Genomic DNA, 18,120 nt, shown 5'->3' with positions numbered 1-18,120 from the left:
ATGGACACAGGGAGGGGAGCACTACACACTGGGATCCGTTGGGGGGAAATGGGGGAGGGGCGGGGGGGTGGGGAGGTGGGAAGAGATAGCATGGGGAGAAATGACAGATACAGGTGAGGGGACAGAAGGAAGCAAAGCACACTGCCATGTGTGTACCTATGCAACAATCTTGCATGTTCATCACATGTACCCCAAAACCTAAAATGCAATAAAAAAAAAGAGAAAAAAAAGGAAAAAAAAAAAAAAAATAAAAAATAAAAATAAAAATAGGCCAAGCACACTGGCTCATGCCTGTAATCCCAGCACTTTGGGAGGCCAAGGCAGGCAAATCATAAGGTCAGGAGACAGAAACCATCCTGGCCAACATGGTGAAACTCCATCTCTACTAAAAATACCAAAAAAATTAGCTAGGCACGGTGGTGCATGCCTGTAGTCTCGGCTACTCAGAGGCTAAGGCAGGATAATTTCTAGAACCTGGGAGGTGGAGATTGCAGTAAGCCAAGATCACACCACTGTACTACAGCCTTGGGCAACAGTGCGAGAGTCTGTCTCAAAAAAAAGGAAAGAAATCTCTCTTTTCCAAATTTATGAAACTCATCATTCTTCAGTTGACAAATGTTAAAAAATTCAAAAGGACCTAACATATTCTCCCACAGAAGCCATAGAAATTGGCATTTTGTTAATTATTCTGGATGCCTGAGAACTTGTATTCAAATTAGCAGAAATGTTGAAATTGTACCTTACTGGCTATGTATCTCTTAATCCAATGAAGCAGATGTATAAAATTAACCATCAGATTATTTATGCCTAATTCATAGCTAAAATTTCAGGATGAAAGCTATGAGATCTCTATTTGTGTTTAAATGCCTATTAATGCATGTTATGTATATGTGATTTTTTCCTTAACTCCTATAGTATTCCAAAATTCATTTATAAAATCCTCTAAAAGTGCTCTATTCTAACTTGGCTTGGAAAAAAATAAACATTTATAAATAAATATTTCTCAAACTCCTAGTCATGTAGGAACTGATATAACTGTTTTTCCAGTTAACACAATTTGGGTAAAACTTAGTTAAATAAGATTAATATTTTTGGTGTAATAAAACAACTACGTCTTCAGAGCTATATAAAACAAACATAAATTTCTATTTTGCTTAAGTCTAGTCAAATAAGCTAATATTATACTGCTAGATACTTAAAACCTTAAAGCTTATAGATTTTATTCTAATTAAGTTGTCATTATTATAAAAACATTATTTCAATAATAATTTTTACAGTAAATCTGCCTAATAATAGTTTCCAAAATACTTTTGGTAATTCTTAACCTTAAGGTTAAGCTAACTGAAAGACTTACATTAAGTATCTAGATCATTTATACATAAGATCAAATACTAAAACATTAATTACTGAACATAAGTAATTCAAGTTTATGTACTTTTAGCCTCTTATTTTTATGGAAGACAGTGTGGCGATTCCTCAAATACCTAGACATAGAAATTCCATTTGACCCAGCAATCCTATTACTGGGTATATAGCCAAATGATTATAAATCGTTTTACTATAATGACACATGCACACGAATATTCATGGCAGCACTGTTTACAATAGCAAAGGCCTGGAACCAACCCAAATGCCCATCAATGATAGACTGGACAGGGAAAATGTAGCACATATACACCATGGAATACTATGCAGCTATAAAAAACGATGAGTTGGTGTCCTTTGTAGGGACATGGATGAACCTGGAAACCATAATTCTCAGCAAGCTGACACAAGAACAGAAATTCAAACACTGCATGTTCTCACTCATAGGCGGGTGTTGAACAATGAGAACACATGGATGCAGGGAGGGGAGCACTACACACTGGGGTCTGTTGGGGGGAATAGGGGAGGGACAACAGGGGGTGGGGAGTTGGGGAGAGATAGCATGGGGAGAAATGCCAGATATAGGTGATGGGGAAGAAGACAGCAAATTGCACTGCCTTGTGTGTACCTATGCAACAATCTTGCATGTTCTTCACATGTACCCCAAAACCTAAAATGCAATTAAAAAAAAAGGAATGCAATTACTAATAAAAAATTTTAAATGTGCTGTTTCACTTTTTCTTTTGTCTTCTTTGCCTATATTCTGTATGAATTTTCAAAATAGATATAAAAATAATAAATACAAATAAGAAAGGACAATCAGCCTTGAATAACACTGTGTTTATTTATTGGAAAAATAAAACTGGGCTTCACTGGAGGAGAGGGACTGTGGGCTGGCTGATGGAAGGATGAGGGTAAGGAAGCAGAAACAAACATGCTGCTTTCTATGTTTTGCTTTCTATGCGTGGTAGTTGAGGACGCAGAACTTCCTGTGCTTGAAATTCTCAGTGCAGTTACATTAAAAGAAAAAAGGAAGCTGTGCTCTCTGAGGCTTTTCTTTCTTCTTCTTCTTTTTTTTTTTTTTTTTTTGGTTTGTTTTTTGAGACTGGGTCTTGCTCTGTTGCCCAGGCTGGAGTGCAGTGACACAATCATGGCTCACTGCAGCCTCAACCTCCTTGAGCAATCCTCCTGCCTGAGCCTCCAGAGTAGCTGGGACTTCAGCAATCCTCCTGCCTCAGACTCCAGAGTAGCTGGGACTGCAGGTGTGCACCACCATGAGCAACCTCCTTGAGCAATCCTCCTGCCTCAGCCTCCAAAGTAGCTGGGACTGCAGGTGTGCACCACCATGAGCAACCTCATTGAGCAATTCTCCTGCCTCAGCCTCCAGAGTAGCTGGGACTTGAGCAATCCTCCTGCCTCAGCCTCCAGAGTAGCTGTGCTTGAGCAATCCTCCTGCCTCAGCCTCCAGAGTAGCCAGGACTGCAGGCGTCCACCACCATGCCTGGCCTCCAACTTTTCTTTGACTAAATACTGCACATAAGCAAAAGAAACCAATCAAATTATGAATGCAGAGACAATGGTCAAATAATGTAAGAAATATTTTTGAACAATATTTTGTAGTAAATATAATTTGATGCTATAATTATTTACATTTCATTTTATTATTCCCATAGATTTTTACTTACTTTTTTTTTTTTTTTTTTATATGGAGTTTCACTCTTGTTACCCAGGCTGGAGTGCAATCGCGGGATCTCGGCTCACTGCAACCTCTGCCTCCTGGGTTCAAGCAATTCTCCTGCCTCAGCCTCCAGATTAGCTGGGACTGCAGGCATGTGCCACCATGCCCAGCTAATTTTTGTATTTTTAGTAGAGACGAGATTTCACCATTTTGACCAGGATGATTTCAATCTCTTGACCTCATGATCCACCCGCCTCAGCCTCCCAAAGGGCTGGGATTATAGGTGTGAGCCACAGCGCCCGGCCTTTTTTTTTTTTTTTTTTTTTTTTTTTTTTTTGATACAGAGCCTTGGTCTGTCGCCAGGCTGGAATGCAGTGGCGCGGTCTTGGTTAACTGCAACCTCTGCCTCCCAGGTTCAAGCAATTCTCCTGCTTCAGTTTCCTGAGCAGCTGGGACTACAGGCACATGCCATCACACCCAGCTAATTTTGGTATTTTAGTAGAGATGGAGTTTCACCATGTTGGCCAGGATGGTCTCAATCTCTTGACCTTGTGATCTTCCCGCCGTGGCCTCCCAAAGTGATGGGATTACAGGCGCCAGCCACCACACCGGCCTATATTTTCACTTTCTACCATTTCTCCTGGGCAATCTAATGTGTTTAGATAGTCTACTATGTTTTCCTTTATGTCTTTAAGGGATTTATCACTGGACAATTTAGTGAGATATAATTTCCCTTAAATAATAGAAGAATATAAATGGATGTTTTGTATTTTACTACTTCTAGAAGACAGTTTTCCTATAAACTATTTATCTGTTACTTTAATTGCTTCTATCTCCTTAGCATTTTTACAAATTCTCTCATGTTTATTCATATTAAAAACCTAAAACATACATGAAGATAACATCAGTTTTAATTTTATGTCAATTATCCAAACCTAAAGAAAGCTTTTTTGAAAATTAACAAAAGGGAGAAGAATCCTTTAGAACAACATAAAATTCCGAAAGCATCAATGGTAAATATTGCGATGTTTTCTTAAACATTAATTTGTATGGGAATATGAGTAATGAGAACTGTGAGAAAGCGAAAGGAAGAGAATGAAAAAGAAAATCTTAAATGCTATATACTACAGTACTGGGTTTTAAAAAAACTTTAAAAATTCCCCCACAGATTCTCATTGGCCATTGCCACCAATAGGTGGCAATGAGAAGAGAATTTCTGTAAAATGCAACATTAAGAAGGCGTGTTCACAGCTCTAAATTCCGACATGATCATCATCAACATGTGTGTATAGACCTCAGTAATGATGGCCAAGTGCAGGTGCCTGTTGCTTTAATGTAACTTCACTACATGAACCTCTGCATAAGCTGATAGTGGAGCCTATGACTAAATTTTTTTCCTTACTAAAAAGTGAAAAGATTTTGAAAAGGTGTCCCTGACAAGAGTTTAGATGAACTGTATAAACATGTAAGTGTGCATTTTCTGCTATTTTGAATGTTTAAGTGAAGAAGAGAATACTTCTCAAGATATTACAGCAATTATCCCCATGCCTCTGAATATTGCTAATCCAAGAACGAATCTCTTAAAGGGTACTGGCTTCCATCCCAGGGGAAGAGGTTTTCTACAGGGAATCACTGGTCTCATAGTTCCTGCAGAGTTATCAAGCATCATTTAGCGCTGTGGGGAAGAAAGGAAGCCAGGGGTAAAGAGAAATAGGACCAGAAAGAGTATCTGATAAGACAGCTTTTGAAGAACAGAGCAGAAACAACAGGATTTCCAGGAACAGATGCTGGTAAAGCACTGGAATTCACAGAATTTTATTACTAATGGGAACCTTGTGCACATCGTAAACCTCCATCATTTATAGAAAAGGGAACTGAAGCTGGGAGATTCTGCTACTTGCCAAAAGTTATATAACTAGTCAGAAGCAGAGTCTAGGAAGTGGCTGCTGACTAGAAAGAAAAGAAAGAAAGAAAGAAGGGAAGGAAAGGAAAGAAAGGAAAACCCTAGAAGAGTCAACACTAGCTGAAATTGATTCTTCTGTTTCAGATAATGGCAATTCATCTGGAGCTAAAGGATCAAAAGCTAGGAGGAAATCCCCGGGATCCAGCCTGGGTCAGGCTGCTGGACCTGTGGGGAGGTCGGAGGAGCTGGAGATGCACCTACGATTAATCACACACATTCTTGTGTTCTCAGATGTCTTCACTTTGTTGTCCTGTATGCTTAACTCCAGGATGTGGTCAAAGGGGAGCTCCTTTTGTGTCGGGCATTTCACAATATTTACCCCATTTAATATTCAGCATTACCATTTTACAGATAATAATAATTGAAGCTACTAATACTGAACAGTTATTCAAATCAGGCAGTATTATAATTTTACATGCATTTTCTCATTTAATCCTCTTAGTGGCCACTATGAAATAGTACAATTGTATTATCCCCCTTTTACAGATGAGGAAAATGAGACATAAATTGCTAAATAACTTTTCCAAGGTCAATAACTAGAGAATGATGGAGTTAGGACTCTAATCCAAGCAATCTGATGTTTAAAAAATCATACTCTTAGAACACAGGAAAACCGATATTCTAAAAGGTGAAATTGCTTCATTGTCTCACAGTGAGTTGGAATTTGGACTCAGATGCTGTAGTGCATGTTCTTCTACATCATGCTACAGTACAGAAGACAGCACTGGGCACAGTGGCTTGTACCTGTAATCCCAGCACTTTGGGAGGCCAAGATGGTCAGATCACTTGAGCTCAGGACTTCGAGACCACTGTAGGCAACATGGCAAAAATACCATGTCTCTACCAAAAATACCAAAAATTAACTGGGTGTGGTGGCACGCGCCTGTGGTCCCAGCAACTTGGGAGGCTGAGGTGCAAGGATCACTTGAGCCCAGGAGGTGGACGTTACAGTGGGCCAAGATCATGCCACTGCACTCCAGCCTGGGTGACAGAGTGAGCCTCATCTCAGGAAAAGGGAAATGGAAAAGGGAGACAGGGAAAAGGCCAGGGTCACAATTTTGAAGGAAAGAAGGAGCACAGATACACAAACATCCCTTTTTCATTTTGTGTGATGAGTTGCTCTTGAAAACACAGGATCCTACTTTCCTTTAAATGTTCTGAAGCATATTAACATGTGTATGTGAGGACCTTTTTCTAATAAGTAGTGTACATTCATTGATGGAAGTGGGAAACTGAATTTCAGGAGGTGCAGCTATGGAGCCCTGAAGAGATACCCAGAGCCTGGGTTTCAAGGCCCACAAGCACTGAAACTAGGCATGGCAAGCACTGTCAGCTCAGCTCCTTGGTTACTGTGTAGTAAAAAGTTGCCACTTAGGTATTGGCAACCTAAGGAGTTGGAGTAATCATGCTTTCAATGGAAATGGATCTCTTATTTTATACTGACAGTTTCATTTTCTTTTCTTTTGGAGATGCTCTTGCTCTGTTGTCCAGGCTGGAGTGCAGTGGTGCAATCATAGCTCACTGCAGCCCTGACCTCTTGTGCTCAAGCAATCCTCCTCCCTCAGCTTCTTGAGTAGCTGGGACTACAGGAATGCACCACCACACCTGGTTATTTTTTTTATTTTGTAGAGAGGGGGCCCCATTATGTTGCCCAGGCTGGTCTTGAACTCCAGGCCTCAAGGGAACCTCCCACCTTAGCCTCCCAAAGTGTTAGGATTATAGATGTGAGTCACTACACCTGGCTGAAAGTTTTTTTAAAAGAGATGACACTCACTAGGCATACATTTTTGAGAGCTGCCCCACAACAGGAAGCAGTTCTAGAGGCAACAAGCCAATAAAGGTGCTGTTACATGTACACTCACAGCCATTTGCAGCAGTCCACACTTTTTACCAGTAACTAATTGCTATGCTAGTATCTTACATGATAAAGCTATACTCGGCCGGGTGCAGTGGCTTACGCCTGTAATCCCAACACTTTGGGAAGCTGAGGCGGGTGGATCATGAGGTCAAGAGATCGAGACCATCCTGGTCAACATGGTGAAACCCCGTCTCTACTAAAAATACAAAAAATTAGCTGGGCATGATGGCGTGTGCCTATAGTCCCAGCTACTCAGGAGGCTGAGGCAGGAGAATTGCCTGAACCCAGGAGGCAGAGATTGCGGTGAGCTGAGATCATAGCATTGTGCTCCAGCCTGGGTAACAAGAGCGAAAATCCATCTCAAAAAAAAGAAACAAACAAACAAAAAAAACCCAACATGATAAAGCTATGCTCTTCATAGACTTGAATACAGACAAATCTTTACTTCTTGATTTTCCTTTTTGGATTGGTGAGTTTCAAAGTGGGTGCCACTGAGCCCTGTGGCTTCTCAGAGCTGTCAGGGGGCTATATCTGCAGCACCAGGACATGGGGATACCCCTCTCACACCCAATCAGAGAAGCACTGCTCTATTTTCTAAAATGAGTGTCCAGATCAGATTTCATTACCTGGCTATTGTGACAATATATTGTGTGTGAGGTAATAATTGCTTAAACTCAGTTGACATGAATTAAGGTTAGTCTCATTAAATAAGAATTATAGCCTTCTTTTTCTTAGGGTGAACTTCCTCTGTGGTGACTACCCACATATATTTTACATTCACTTTTATTAGCTTCAAATGCCCAATAATTGCATTTCTTGGCTTTTACATAAATTCTGGGAAGTAAGCTATGTGTACATTGTAGCCACAAATCTGTGTTCTAACTGTAAATCTGCAGAAAATAAGATTTTATACAACTTACTTTTACAGTTTATATTCTAAAAATCATATATATATATACATATATACGTATATATATGTGTGTGTGTGCATATATATATATATGTATATATGGAGAGAGAGAATGAGAGAGAGAGAGAGAGAGAGAGAGAGAGAGAGAGAGAGAGAGATGGAGTCTCGTTCCTGTCATGCAGGCTGGAGTGCAGTGGTGCCATCTGGGCTCACTGCAACCTCCACCTCCCAGGTTCAAGTGCTTCTCCTTCCTCAGCCTCCTGAGTAGCCAGGACTACAGGTGTGACCCACTACCCCCAGCTAATTTTTGTATTTTTAGTAGAGATGGGTTTTTACCACGTTGGCCAGGCTGGTCTTGAACTCCTCACCTCAGGAGATCTGCCTCCCTCAGCTTCCCGAAGTGCTAGGATTATAGGTGTGAGCCACTGTGCTCAGCCCTTAAAATCATATGTTCTTTAATGAAATGGACAACTGCACTGATGCAGTTACAGACACGAACAACTGTTCTCCTAGGACAGTATTTTAAACAATTTTTTATTGATTATGAAAAAAATTTTTTAAAAGCCATAACCCAGAAATGTGTATTTAACATTTTCTTGTTACAGTTAACGTTTTCTTCCACAGTATTTCCTGATAATATTTAAAAAAATAAAAATCATATGTAGTTTTATATTTTTCATTAGTAGTTTCTATTGCTGGATTTTTATCTTATTTTTATTTAATTTTACTGATATTACAAACAATATTGTGATGTATTTCATTCATTATTTCATCAACTATTCCTGAGTGCCTACCCTGAGTGCCCAACAGTTGAGTTTCACATATACGGGGTAAGTGCCTAACCCTGGGCAATCAATTACACACCTGTTTCTCTCTCCCATAACCTCGTCCCCAGTCTCCTACTGAGGGTGGTAAGATACAGTAGTCTCCTAAGCCAGACCTGATTCTGAATATGTTAAAAGTGGAAAAAAATAACAGAGAATCATATTTTCTCTCAACAAAACCATGCTTGTGATCCTATTATCTCACTGCAGATGAAAGTTTCCTATATCAAGTGTAAGAAGCTGAAGACTGATTTTCTTCACTTTGGAGGGACAGTCTTGCTGTGACAATTCTAATGCCCTCCACAGTAGATGGATGCCTTGGACTAGCTAGCAGCATTGTGTACATAAAAGTATGAAGGAAAAAGTGCTTTCATATACCTCAAAAATATTACAGTCAGTATAGATACTCTCCTGTTTTATGTGGGGAGAGAGAAGATCCTCTCCCAGCTTGGGATGTTTGCATTACAAGATCTTTCCACCCAGTAGCCCTGAGCTATTAACCTAAAAATAGCACGATCAAATTAACTTGTAGTTCTAATCCATATGTGTTAAAAAAGACATAATGATGGAATGACAGAGCCCCTGACATTATGTTCTTTATAAATAAAACACCCAAATCTTGACAGTGCTTTGCTTTCAAATGAGACCACCCAGTTTCACCTGTGGCACATTTTCATTTAACAATATGTGTTGAGAGCTTGGGCATGACATGGAGAAGAGATCTCTTATCAGTCTGTGAGCACTAAGTAAACACAGAATTACAACTTATCTTGTGTTACAGAGAAGAATACAAGGAATACCTTTCAGCCTGAACTCTTGAAAAGGATTGATCACTTTAGTAGTTCCTGCTCCAAAGGAAGAGTAAAGAATCCTCTTCAGCAAAGGTGACCTGGACTCAGTAGTAAATGGGAAATGAGCCGGTTTCAATCACCACCCTCTCACCAATCATCAACATAAACTTCTTATAACTTACATGTATTGTGTTTTTAGGAGGGCTGGGGTTATCCAAGATTCTGAATAACATGCTACCACAGGAAGAAAAATTTGCTACTGCGTCCTGGAGACAAACACACACACACACATATGCACACACAAACACACCACGCACACAGGCTAGACACACGACTGGTAGTGTCCAGCCTAATTCTTAGTAGTAAGAGGAGGGCTTTGAACCCATCCATGCTCCAAAGGAAGGGACACATTTCCCCAATTAACACGTCCATTCTCCTGTCTTCTCCTGCTACAGTGCCTCCTCCTCAAGCCAATGAAATTTTACGTAGAGCACAATTAGGGAAGGCTATCAGGTTACAACATTGTCAACGATACTCTCATTAAAAACAACAGCACAGTCAAACAGAGAACATACTTTCATATGAAATGTGATGAATTCTTTCAGACATGGCTCATGATGACTTTGGCTGCATCATCAAGACAGCAGCTTTACTATCCACCGAGCCTACCTGCATACTTGGCCACCTCCCATAGCACTTCACACCCTCATTTCACCTTCAGAGGCAGACAAGTGGACTGCAAAGGACTCATGTGTCTCCCATGCTCTCTGAAAAGAACTCTCATGTCTTCTGGGGAATAAAAGTAACAACAAAAGTAGCTTTTATTTGTAGAACACACCACTTTCTCAAAACACACAGCTAAAACTGTCTGTTTTAGCTGTGCATTTTCAAAAAGTTGGCTCTAAGTGCTATAGATGATGAAGTTAGAATGAGTGATCTGTGTCCCCTTGAGTTGAACATTCCTTTAGTAATAAAGGATTCGGTTATTTTTTAATTCTTGAGACATGATTCTCATTCTTATCAATCAAATGTGAATTTTCTGTGTTAATTTCTAGCAGAGATAAAAGAGTTCATCATAAACTATAGGTGTATGAAAGTGCTGATTGACAAGTATACTCAAGAAACCAGCAAACAACTCCTCACAAGCAAGGGAACAAGTCTCTTTGGAGAACGAGTTTGATGAATTGACAGAAGCAGGCTTCAGAAGGTGAGTAACAACAATCTTCTCTGAGCTAAAGAAACACATTCTAATCCAACGCAGAGAAACTTAAAACCTTGAAAATAGGTTTGACAAAACTCTAACTAGAATAACCCACTTAGAGAGGAGCATAAACTACTTCATGGAGCTGAAAAACACACCAGGAGAACTTCACAAAGCACACACCAGTTTCAATAGTTTAATCAATAAAGTGGAAGAAGGAATATCAGAAATTGAAGATCAACTCAATGAAATAAAATTAGAAGGCCACATTAGAGAAAAAAAGAGTGAAAAGAAATGAATAAAGCCTCCAAGACCTATGGGATTATGTGAAAAAACCAAATCTATGCATGATCGGTGTACCTGAATGTGACAGGGAGAATGAATCCGAGCTGGAAAACACACTTCAGAATATTACCCAAGACAACTTCCCCAACCTCGCAAGGCAGGCTGACATTCAAATTCTGGAAATACAGAGAACACCACAAAGATATTTCTCAAAAAGAGCAACCCCAAGGCACATAATCATCAGATTGACTGGGGTTGAAATGAAGGAAAAAATGTTAAGGGCAGCTAGAGAGAAAGGTCGGGTCACCAACAAAGGGAAGCCCATTAGACTTACAGTGGATCTCTCAGCAGAAACCCTACAGGCCAGAAGGGAGTGGAGGCCAATATTCAACATCCTTAAAGAAAAGAACTTTCAACCCAGAATTTCATATCCAGTCAAACTAAGCTTCATAAGTGAAGGAGAAATAAAATCCTTTACAGACAAGCAACTGCCAAGAGATTTTATCACCACCAGACCTGCCTTACAAGAGTTCCTGAAAGAAGCACTAAACATGGAAAGGAACAACCACTACCAGCCACTACAAAAAAGTATCAAAAGGTAAAGACCAAGGACATAATGAAGAAACTGCATCAACTAACAGGCAAAACCACCAGCCAGTGACAAAATGGCAGGATCAAATTCACACATATCAATATTAATGTTAAATATAAATGGTCTAAATGCACCCATCAAAAGACACAGACAAACTGGATAAAAAGTAAAGATCCTTTGTTGTGCTGTATTCAGGAGACCCATCTCATGTGCAAATACACAAGTAGACTCAAAATAAAGGGATGGAAGAAGGTTTACCAAGCAAATGGAGAGCAAAAAGAAGAAGGGGTTGAAATCCTCGTTTGATAAAATGGACTTTCAACCAACAAAGGTCAAAAGAGACAAGGTCTTTTACATAACGGAAAAAGGATCAATGCAAGAAGAGCTAATTATCCTAAATATGTATGCACCCAATACAGAAGCACCCAGATACATAAAGCAAGTTTTTTTAAAATTGCATTTTAGGTTTTGGGGTACATGTGAAGGACATGCAAGATTGTTGCATAGGTACAACATGGCAGTGTGATTTGCTGCCTTCCTCCCCTTTGCCTGTATCTGGCGTTTCTCCCCTTGCTATCTCTCCCCAACTACTCACCCCCCGCTCTCCCTCCCCTATTTCCCCCCAACAGACCCCAGTTTGTAGTGCTCCCCTCCCTGTGTCCATGTGTTCTCATTGTTCAACACCTGCCTATGTGTGAGAACATGCGGTGTTTTTAATGACCTACAAAGAGACTTAGACTCCCACACAATAATGGTGGGAGACTAACATTCCACTGTCACTATTTGACAGATCAACAAGACAGAAAATCAACAAGGATATCTGGGACTTGAACGCAGATCTGAACCAAGTGGACCTAACAGGCCTCTGCAGAAATCTCCACCCCAAATCCACAGAATATATATTCTTCTCAGCACTGCATGGTACCTAGTCTAAAATTTTTTTTTTTGAGAAAGAAAAAAAAATAATAAAAAGAATAAAGAAGAGGAAGAAAGAGAAAGAGGAAGAGGGAGAGAGAATGGGGGTATTGCTTTATTGCCCAGGCTAGAATGCAGTCTAAATATGGGTATGCCTATAATTGTCCTAAATAATGGAGACATAAAATAAAATGAGTGAAGAGAATAACAAACAAGGACCCAACCAACATTTCGTTTAAACTTCTAAGTTGATATGATGTGGTACTGATAAGAGTGTATATTTTGTATATTTAAAGTGGAGAGTTCTATAAATGTTAATTACATTTACTTGTTCCAGATCTGAGTTCAAGTCCTGGATATCGTTGTTAATTTTCTGTCTCATTGATCTGTCTAATATTAATGTTGAAGTCTCCGACTATTATTGTGTCGGAGTCTAAGTCTCTTTATTATTCTTATATGTCTGGGTATTCCTGTATTGGGTGCGTACATATTTAGGATCTTTAACTCTTCTTGTTGTTGCATTGATCCTTTTATCATTATATAATGTCCTTCTTTGCTTCTTTTGATCTTTGTTGCTTTAACAACTATTTTATCAGAGGCAAAAGTTGTAACTTCTGCTTTTTATTTATTTATTTTAGCTCTCTGTTTGGTTGGTAAATCTTTCTCCATCCCTTGTTTTAAGTCTTTGTGTATCCTTGAATGTGAGATGGGTCTGGATGCAGCATACTGATGGGTTTTAGTTTTTTATCTAAATTGTCTGTCTGTCTTTGGATTGGGGGATTTAGTCAATTTAAATTTAGAATTAACAATGATATATGTGAGTTGAATACTGCCATTTAATATTAGCTGGCTATTTTGTCCATTAGTTGATGTAAATTCTTCATTATATTGATGCTCTTTTTGGTATTTTTTAGAAAGGCTGATACTGTTTATTCCTTTCTATGTGTAGTGGTTCTTTCAGAAGCTCTTGTAAAGCAGGCCTGGTGGTGATGAAATCTCCCTAGTCTAAAATTGACCACATAATTGGAAGTAAGTCGCTCCTCAGCAAATGCAAAAGAATGAAAATCCTAACAATCTCTCAGAACACTGTGAAATCAAATTAGAACTCAGGATTAAGAATAAACAATGAAATGAAGGCAGAAATAAAGATGTTCTTTGAAACCAATGAGAATGAAGACACAACATACCAAAATTTCTGAGACACATTTAAAGCAGTGACTACAGGAATAATTATAGCAATAAATGCCACATTGGAAGTGAGAAAAGATCTAAAATCATCACCCTATCATCAAAATTGAAAGAGCTAGAGGAGCAAGATCAAAAAAATTCAAAACCTAGCGGAAGACGAGAAATAACTAAGATCAGAGCAGAAGGGAGATAGAGACACAGAAAAACTCTTCAAAAAATCGATAAATCAAGCAGCTGGTTTTTTGAAAAGATCAACAAAATAGACAAGATAGCCATACTAATGACACAGAAAAAAGAGAAAACTCAAATGGATGCAATAAAAAATGATAAAAAAGGTATCACCACCAATTCCAAAGAAATACAAACTACCATCAGAGATTACTACAAACAATTCCATGCATATAAACCAGGAAATCGGGAAGAAATGGATAAACTCCTGGACACGTACACCCTCCAAAGACTAAATCAAGAAGGAGTTAAATCCCTTAATAGACCAACAATAAGGTCTGAAGTTGAGGCAGCAATTAATCGCCTACCAACCAAGAAAGTCCAGGCCCAGATGGGTTCACAGCAGAATTCTAGCAGATGTACAAAGAGGAGCTCATATCACTCCTCCTAAAACTCTTCCAAACAATACAAAAAGAAGGAATACTCCCTAACATATTTTATGAGACCATCATCATCCTGAGACAAAACCTGGCAGACATACAACTAAAAGAAAAAATTTCAGGCCAATATTCTTGATGAACATTGATGCAAAAATCTTAATGAAATACTGGCAAACTGAATCCAACAGCACATCAAGAAGCTTATCCATCACAATCAAGCAGGCTTCACTACAGGGATGCAAGCCTGGTTCAGCATACATAAATCTATAAATGTAATCCATCACATAAACAAAGAAAAAAACCACATCATATCAAAGGATTCAGAGAAGGCCTTCAACAAAATTCTACAGCCCTTTAGGCTAAAAATCTCTCAATAAACTAGGTATCAATGGAACGTATCTCAAAATAATAAAAGCTATTTATGACAAACCCACAGCCAACATCTAACTTAATGAGCAAAAACTGGAAACTTTCCCTTTGAAAACTGGCACTAGACAAAGGTGCCCTATCTCACCCTTTCTATTCAATGTAGTATTGGAAGTTCTAGCTAGAGCAATTGGGCAAGAAAACGACATAAAGCATATTCAATTGGGGGAAAAAAAGTTAAATTGTCTCTATTTGCAGATGACATGATTGTATATTTAGAAGATCCCATTTTTTTTTTTCAGAAATGGTGTTCCATTTATTAACTGAAAAAGAGGGAGATTAGGTCTTCTTCATTCATTTTTCTCCAATCTCCCTCCCCTCATTTTTTTCCAAAATAACACACTGAGAAACATGTTTGTACAAAAACCACGTATTATTCCCTCCCTCACAAATTAAGGTGGCTGAATTACAGGAATAATCCCATTTTCTCAGCCCAAAATCTCCTTAAGCTGATAAGCAAGTTCAGCAAAGTCTCACAATACAAAATAAATGTGCAAAAATCACAAGCATTCCTATACACCAGTAAAAGACAGAGAGCCAAATAATGAGCGAATTCCCATTGCTACAAAGAAAATCCAGATTGCTACAAAGAAAATAAAATGCCTAGGAATACAACTAACAGAGGGTGTGAAGGACCTCTTCAAGGAGGATTACAAACCACTGCTCAAGGAAATAAGAGAGGACACAAACAGATGGAAAAACATTCCATGCTTATGGTCAGGAAAAATTGGTATCGTTAAAATGGCCTTACTTTCGAAAGTAATTTATAGATTCAGTGTTATCCCCATCAATCTACCACTCATCTTCTTCACAGAACTGGAAAAAAAGAACAAAACTTTAAACTTCATATGGAACCAAAGAAAAGAGCCCACAAAACGACAATCCTAAGCAAAATAAACAAAGCTGGAAGCATAACGCTACCTGACTTCAAACCATTCTCAAAGCTACAGTAATAAATACAGCATGATACTGGTACCAAAAATGAGATATAGACCAATGGAACAGAACCAAGACCTCAGAAGTAATGCCACACATATACAACCATCTGATCTTTGACAAACTTGACAAAAACAAGCAATGGGGAGAGGATTCCATGTTTAATGAATAGTGTTGGGGAAACTGGCTAGCCATGCACAGAAAGCTGAAACTGGACCCCATTTTTACACCTTATACAAAAATTAACTCTAGTTAGATTAAAGATTTAAACATAAGACCTAACACCATAAAAACCCTAGAAGAAAGCCTAGGCAAAACCTTTCAGGACATAGGCACAGGCAAGGACTTCATGACTAAAACACCAAAAGCACTGGCAACAAAAGCCAAAATAGACAAATGGGATCTAATCAAACTGAAGAGTTTCTGCATAGCAAAAGAAGCAATCACTAGGGTGAACTGGCAACCAACAGAATGGGAAGGAAATTTTGTAATCTACCCATCTGACAAAGGACTAATATCCAGAATCTGCAAAGAACTAAAACAGGTTTACAAGAAAAGGCAAACCTATTCAAAAGTGGACAAAGGATATGGACAGACACTTTTCAAAAAAGACATAGATGAGACTAATAAATATATAAAAAAAATGCTCATCATCTCTGGTCATTAGAGAAATGCAAATCAAAACTACACTGAGATACCATCTCAACGCCACTTAGAATGTTGATCATTAAAAAATCTGGAGACAACAGATGCTGGAGAGGATGTGGCAAAATAGGAACACTTACACTGTTGGTGGGAGTGTAAATTAGTTCAACCATTGTGGAAAACAGTATGGTGATTCCTTAAGGATCTAGAAATAGAAATTCATTTTGACCCAGCAATCCCATTATTGAGTATATGCCCAGAGGATTATAAATCATTCTATTATAAATGCCCACGCACACATATGTTCATGGATGAATCTGGAAACCATCATTCTCAGCAAACTGACACAAGAACAGAAAACCAAACACCACATGTTCTCACTCACAGGTGGGTGATGAACAATAAGCACACATGGGCACAGGAGGGGAACATCACACACTGGGTTCTGTTGGGGGTGCGGAGTTAGGGGAGGGACAGCAGGGAGTGGGGAGGCTGGGTAGGCATAACATTGGGAGAAATGCCTGATGTGGGTGATGGGGGGATGGAGGCAGCAAACCACCATGGCACGTGTGTACCTTTACAATAATCCTACAAGATCTGTACGTATATCCCAGAACTTAAAGTACAATAAAATAAATAAATAAATAAAATAAAGGAATCAATGCAGAGCAGAAAAGACTTGTTTTCAAAGGTAAAACACATTTTTTATAGAAAAGATAGAAACCAAACACTGATTTGTGAGAATAATCCATAATTCAGAATGTTATTGATCGATAAATATCTGAAAAATAAGGTACAAAAAAGTAAGTTACAGTGAATATTAAAATCTGACAATTATTGTGCATTTAGCAATAGGACAGTACCACAGGGGCAAAGGAATCTCAAAGGCCCCCTATAATCTAACATAAGCTAGCTGAGTTCATCTTGTTCTCAAATTGGACCTTTGACTCCAGCTTATCTGGCTCACTTCCTTATACTCTGAATACAGCTTGCTCATTCATACATCTTTGCCTTTGGTGGCACCTTTTGATGTTCATGAAAAAATCCTCGAATCCCTAAACCATATGCCTCCATTAAAATCCCTCCCTAGATACACCTTTTCTCCACAGTATTCCCTAGATAACAATACTATTCTTGCAGAATTTAGAGAGGTCTCACTTAGATAAGATCAAGAAACAGTCCCGGACCTGCCACGTTCTCACACAAATATGTGTTACCATGAAATGACTCTCTCGCTGTACCACACTTATTTATTATGTCCCGCCACATTAGATCATAAACTATTCTGGAGTAAGAATGGTGCCCATTGCTCTCTTCATTCCCAATCACCTAGTTGAATAAGAGGTTAATAAATAGTTAAAAACCAACTATTTTAGACCTAAAAAATTTCTTCCTAAAAAAACAAAGTAATTAAAACAATTACTACAAAAGCAAGAGAAGAGGTTAATCTTCCTAATGTTTTTAACTTAAGTGACCTAGGTAATTACTATTCTCTTCAAGTTTAATTGCCATTCTTCGGAAGAGGTCGGAGGAAAGACGAGTGAGGAGAATGCAATTTTTTAATGTTGTAAGTACTACTCAAGAAGCAAAGAAGCAGATGTCCTTCATTTCCATACAGACCAGAAATATATGATGTAATAGGCTTCACACAGACCCAGGGAAAATTTGTTTATATGTGGGGAAGAATTTTTCTCTGCACAACTAACCACTGAAGTAAGCTTCTTAAAGGAAATTTCAAAAACCGTGTAAACAACCATGTGTTTCAGTTCCTTGGAACATTTTACTACTATAGGAACAATCGCTTTCTTGAGGCTCCTCCCCCTGCCCTAGATCCATCATGAACAAGTATCTTTGGGAAAATCTTACATTTAGAAAGCTGGATAGTCTTACTGGAGTGAAAGAAATAGTTCTTACCATTTTTATCCACAAATAACA

This window comes from Saimiri boliviensis, chromosome 2 (genome assembly GCF_048565385.1).
Source record: "Saimiri boliviensis isolate mSaiBol1 chromosome 2, mSaiBol1.pri, whole genome shotgun sequence".
Classification (NCBI taxonomy): domain Eukaryota; kingdom Metazoa; phylum Chordata; class Mammalia; order Primates; family Cebidae; genus Saimiri; species Saimiri boliviensis.
Note: the sequence above shows the minus strand (reverse complement) of the source record.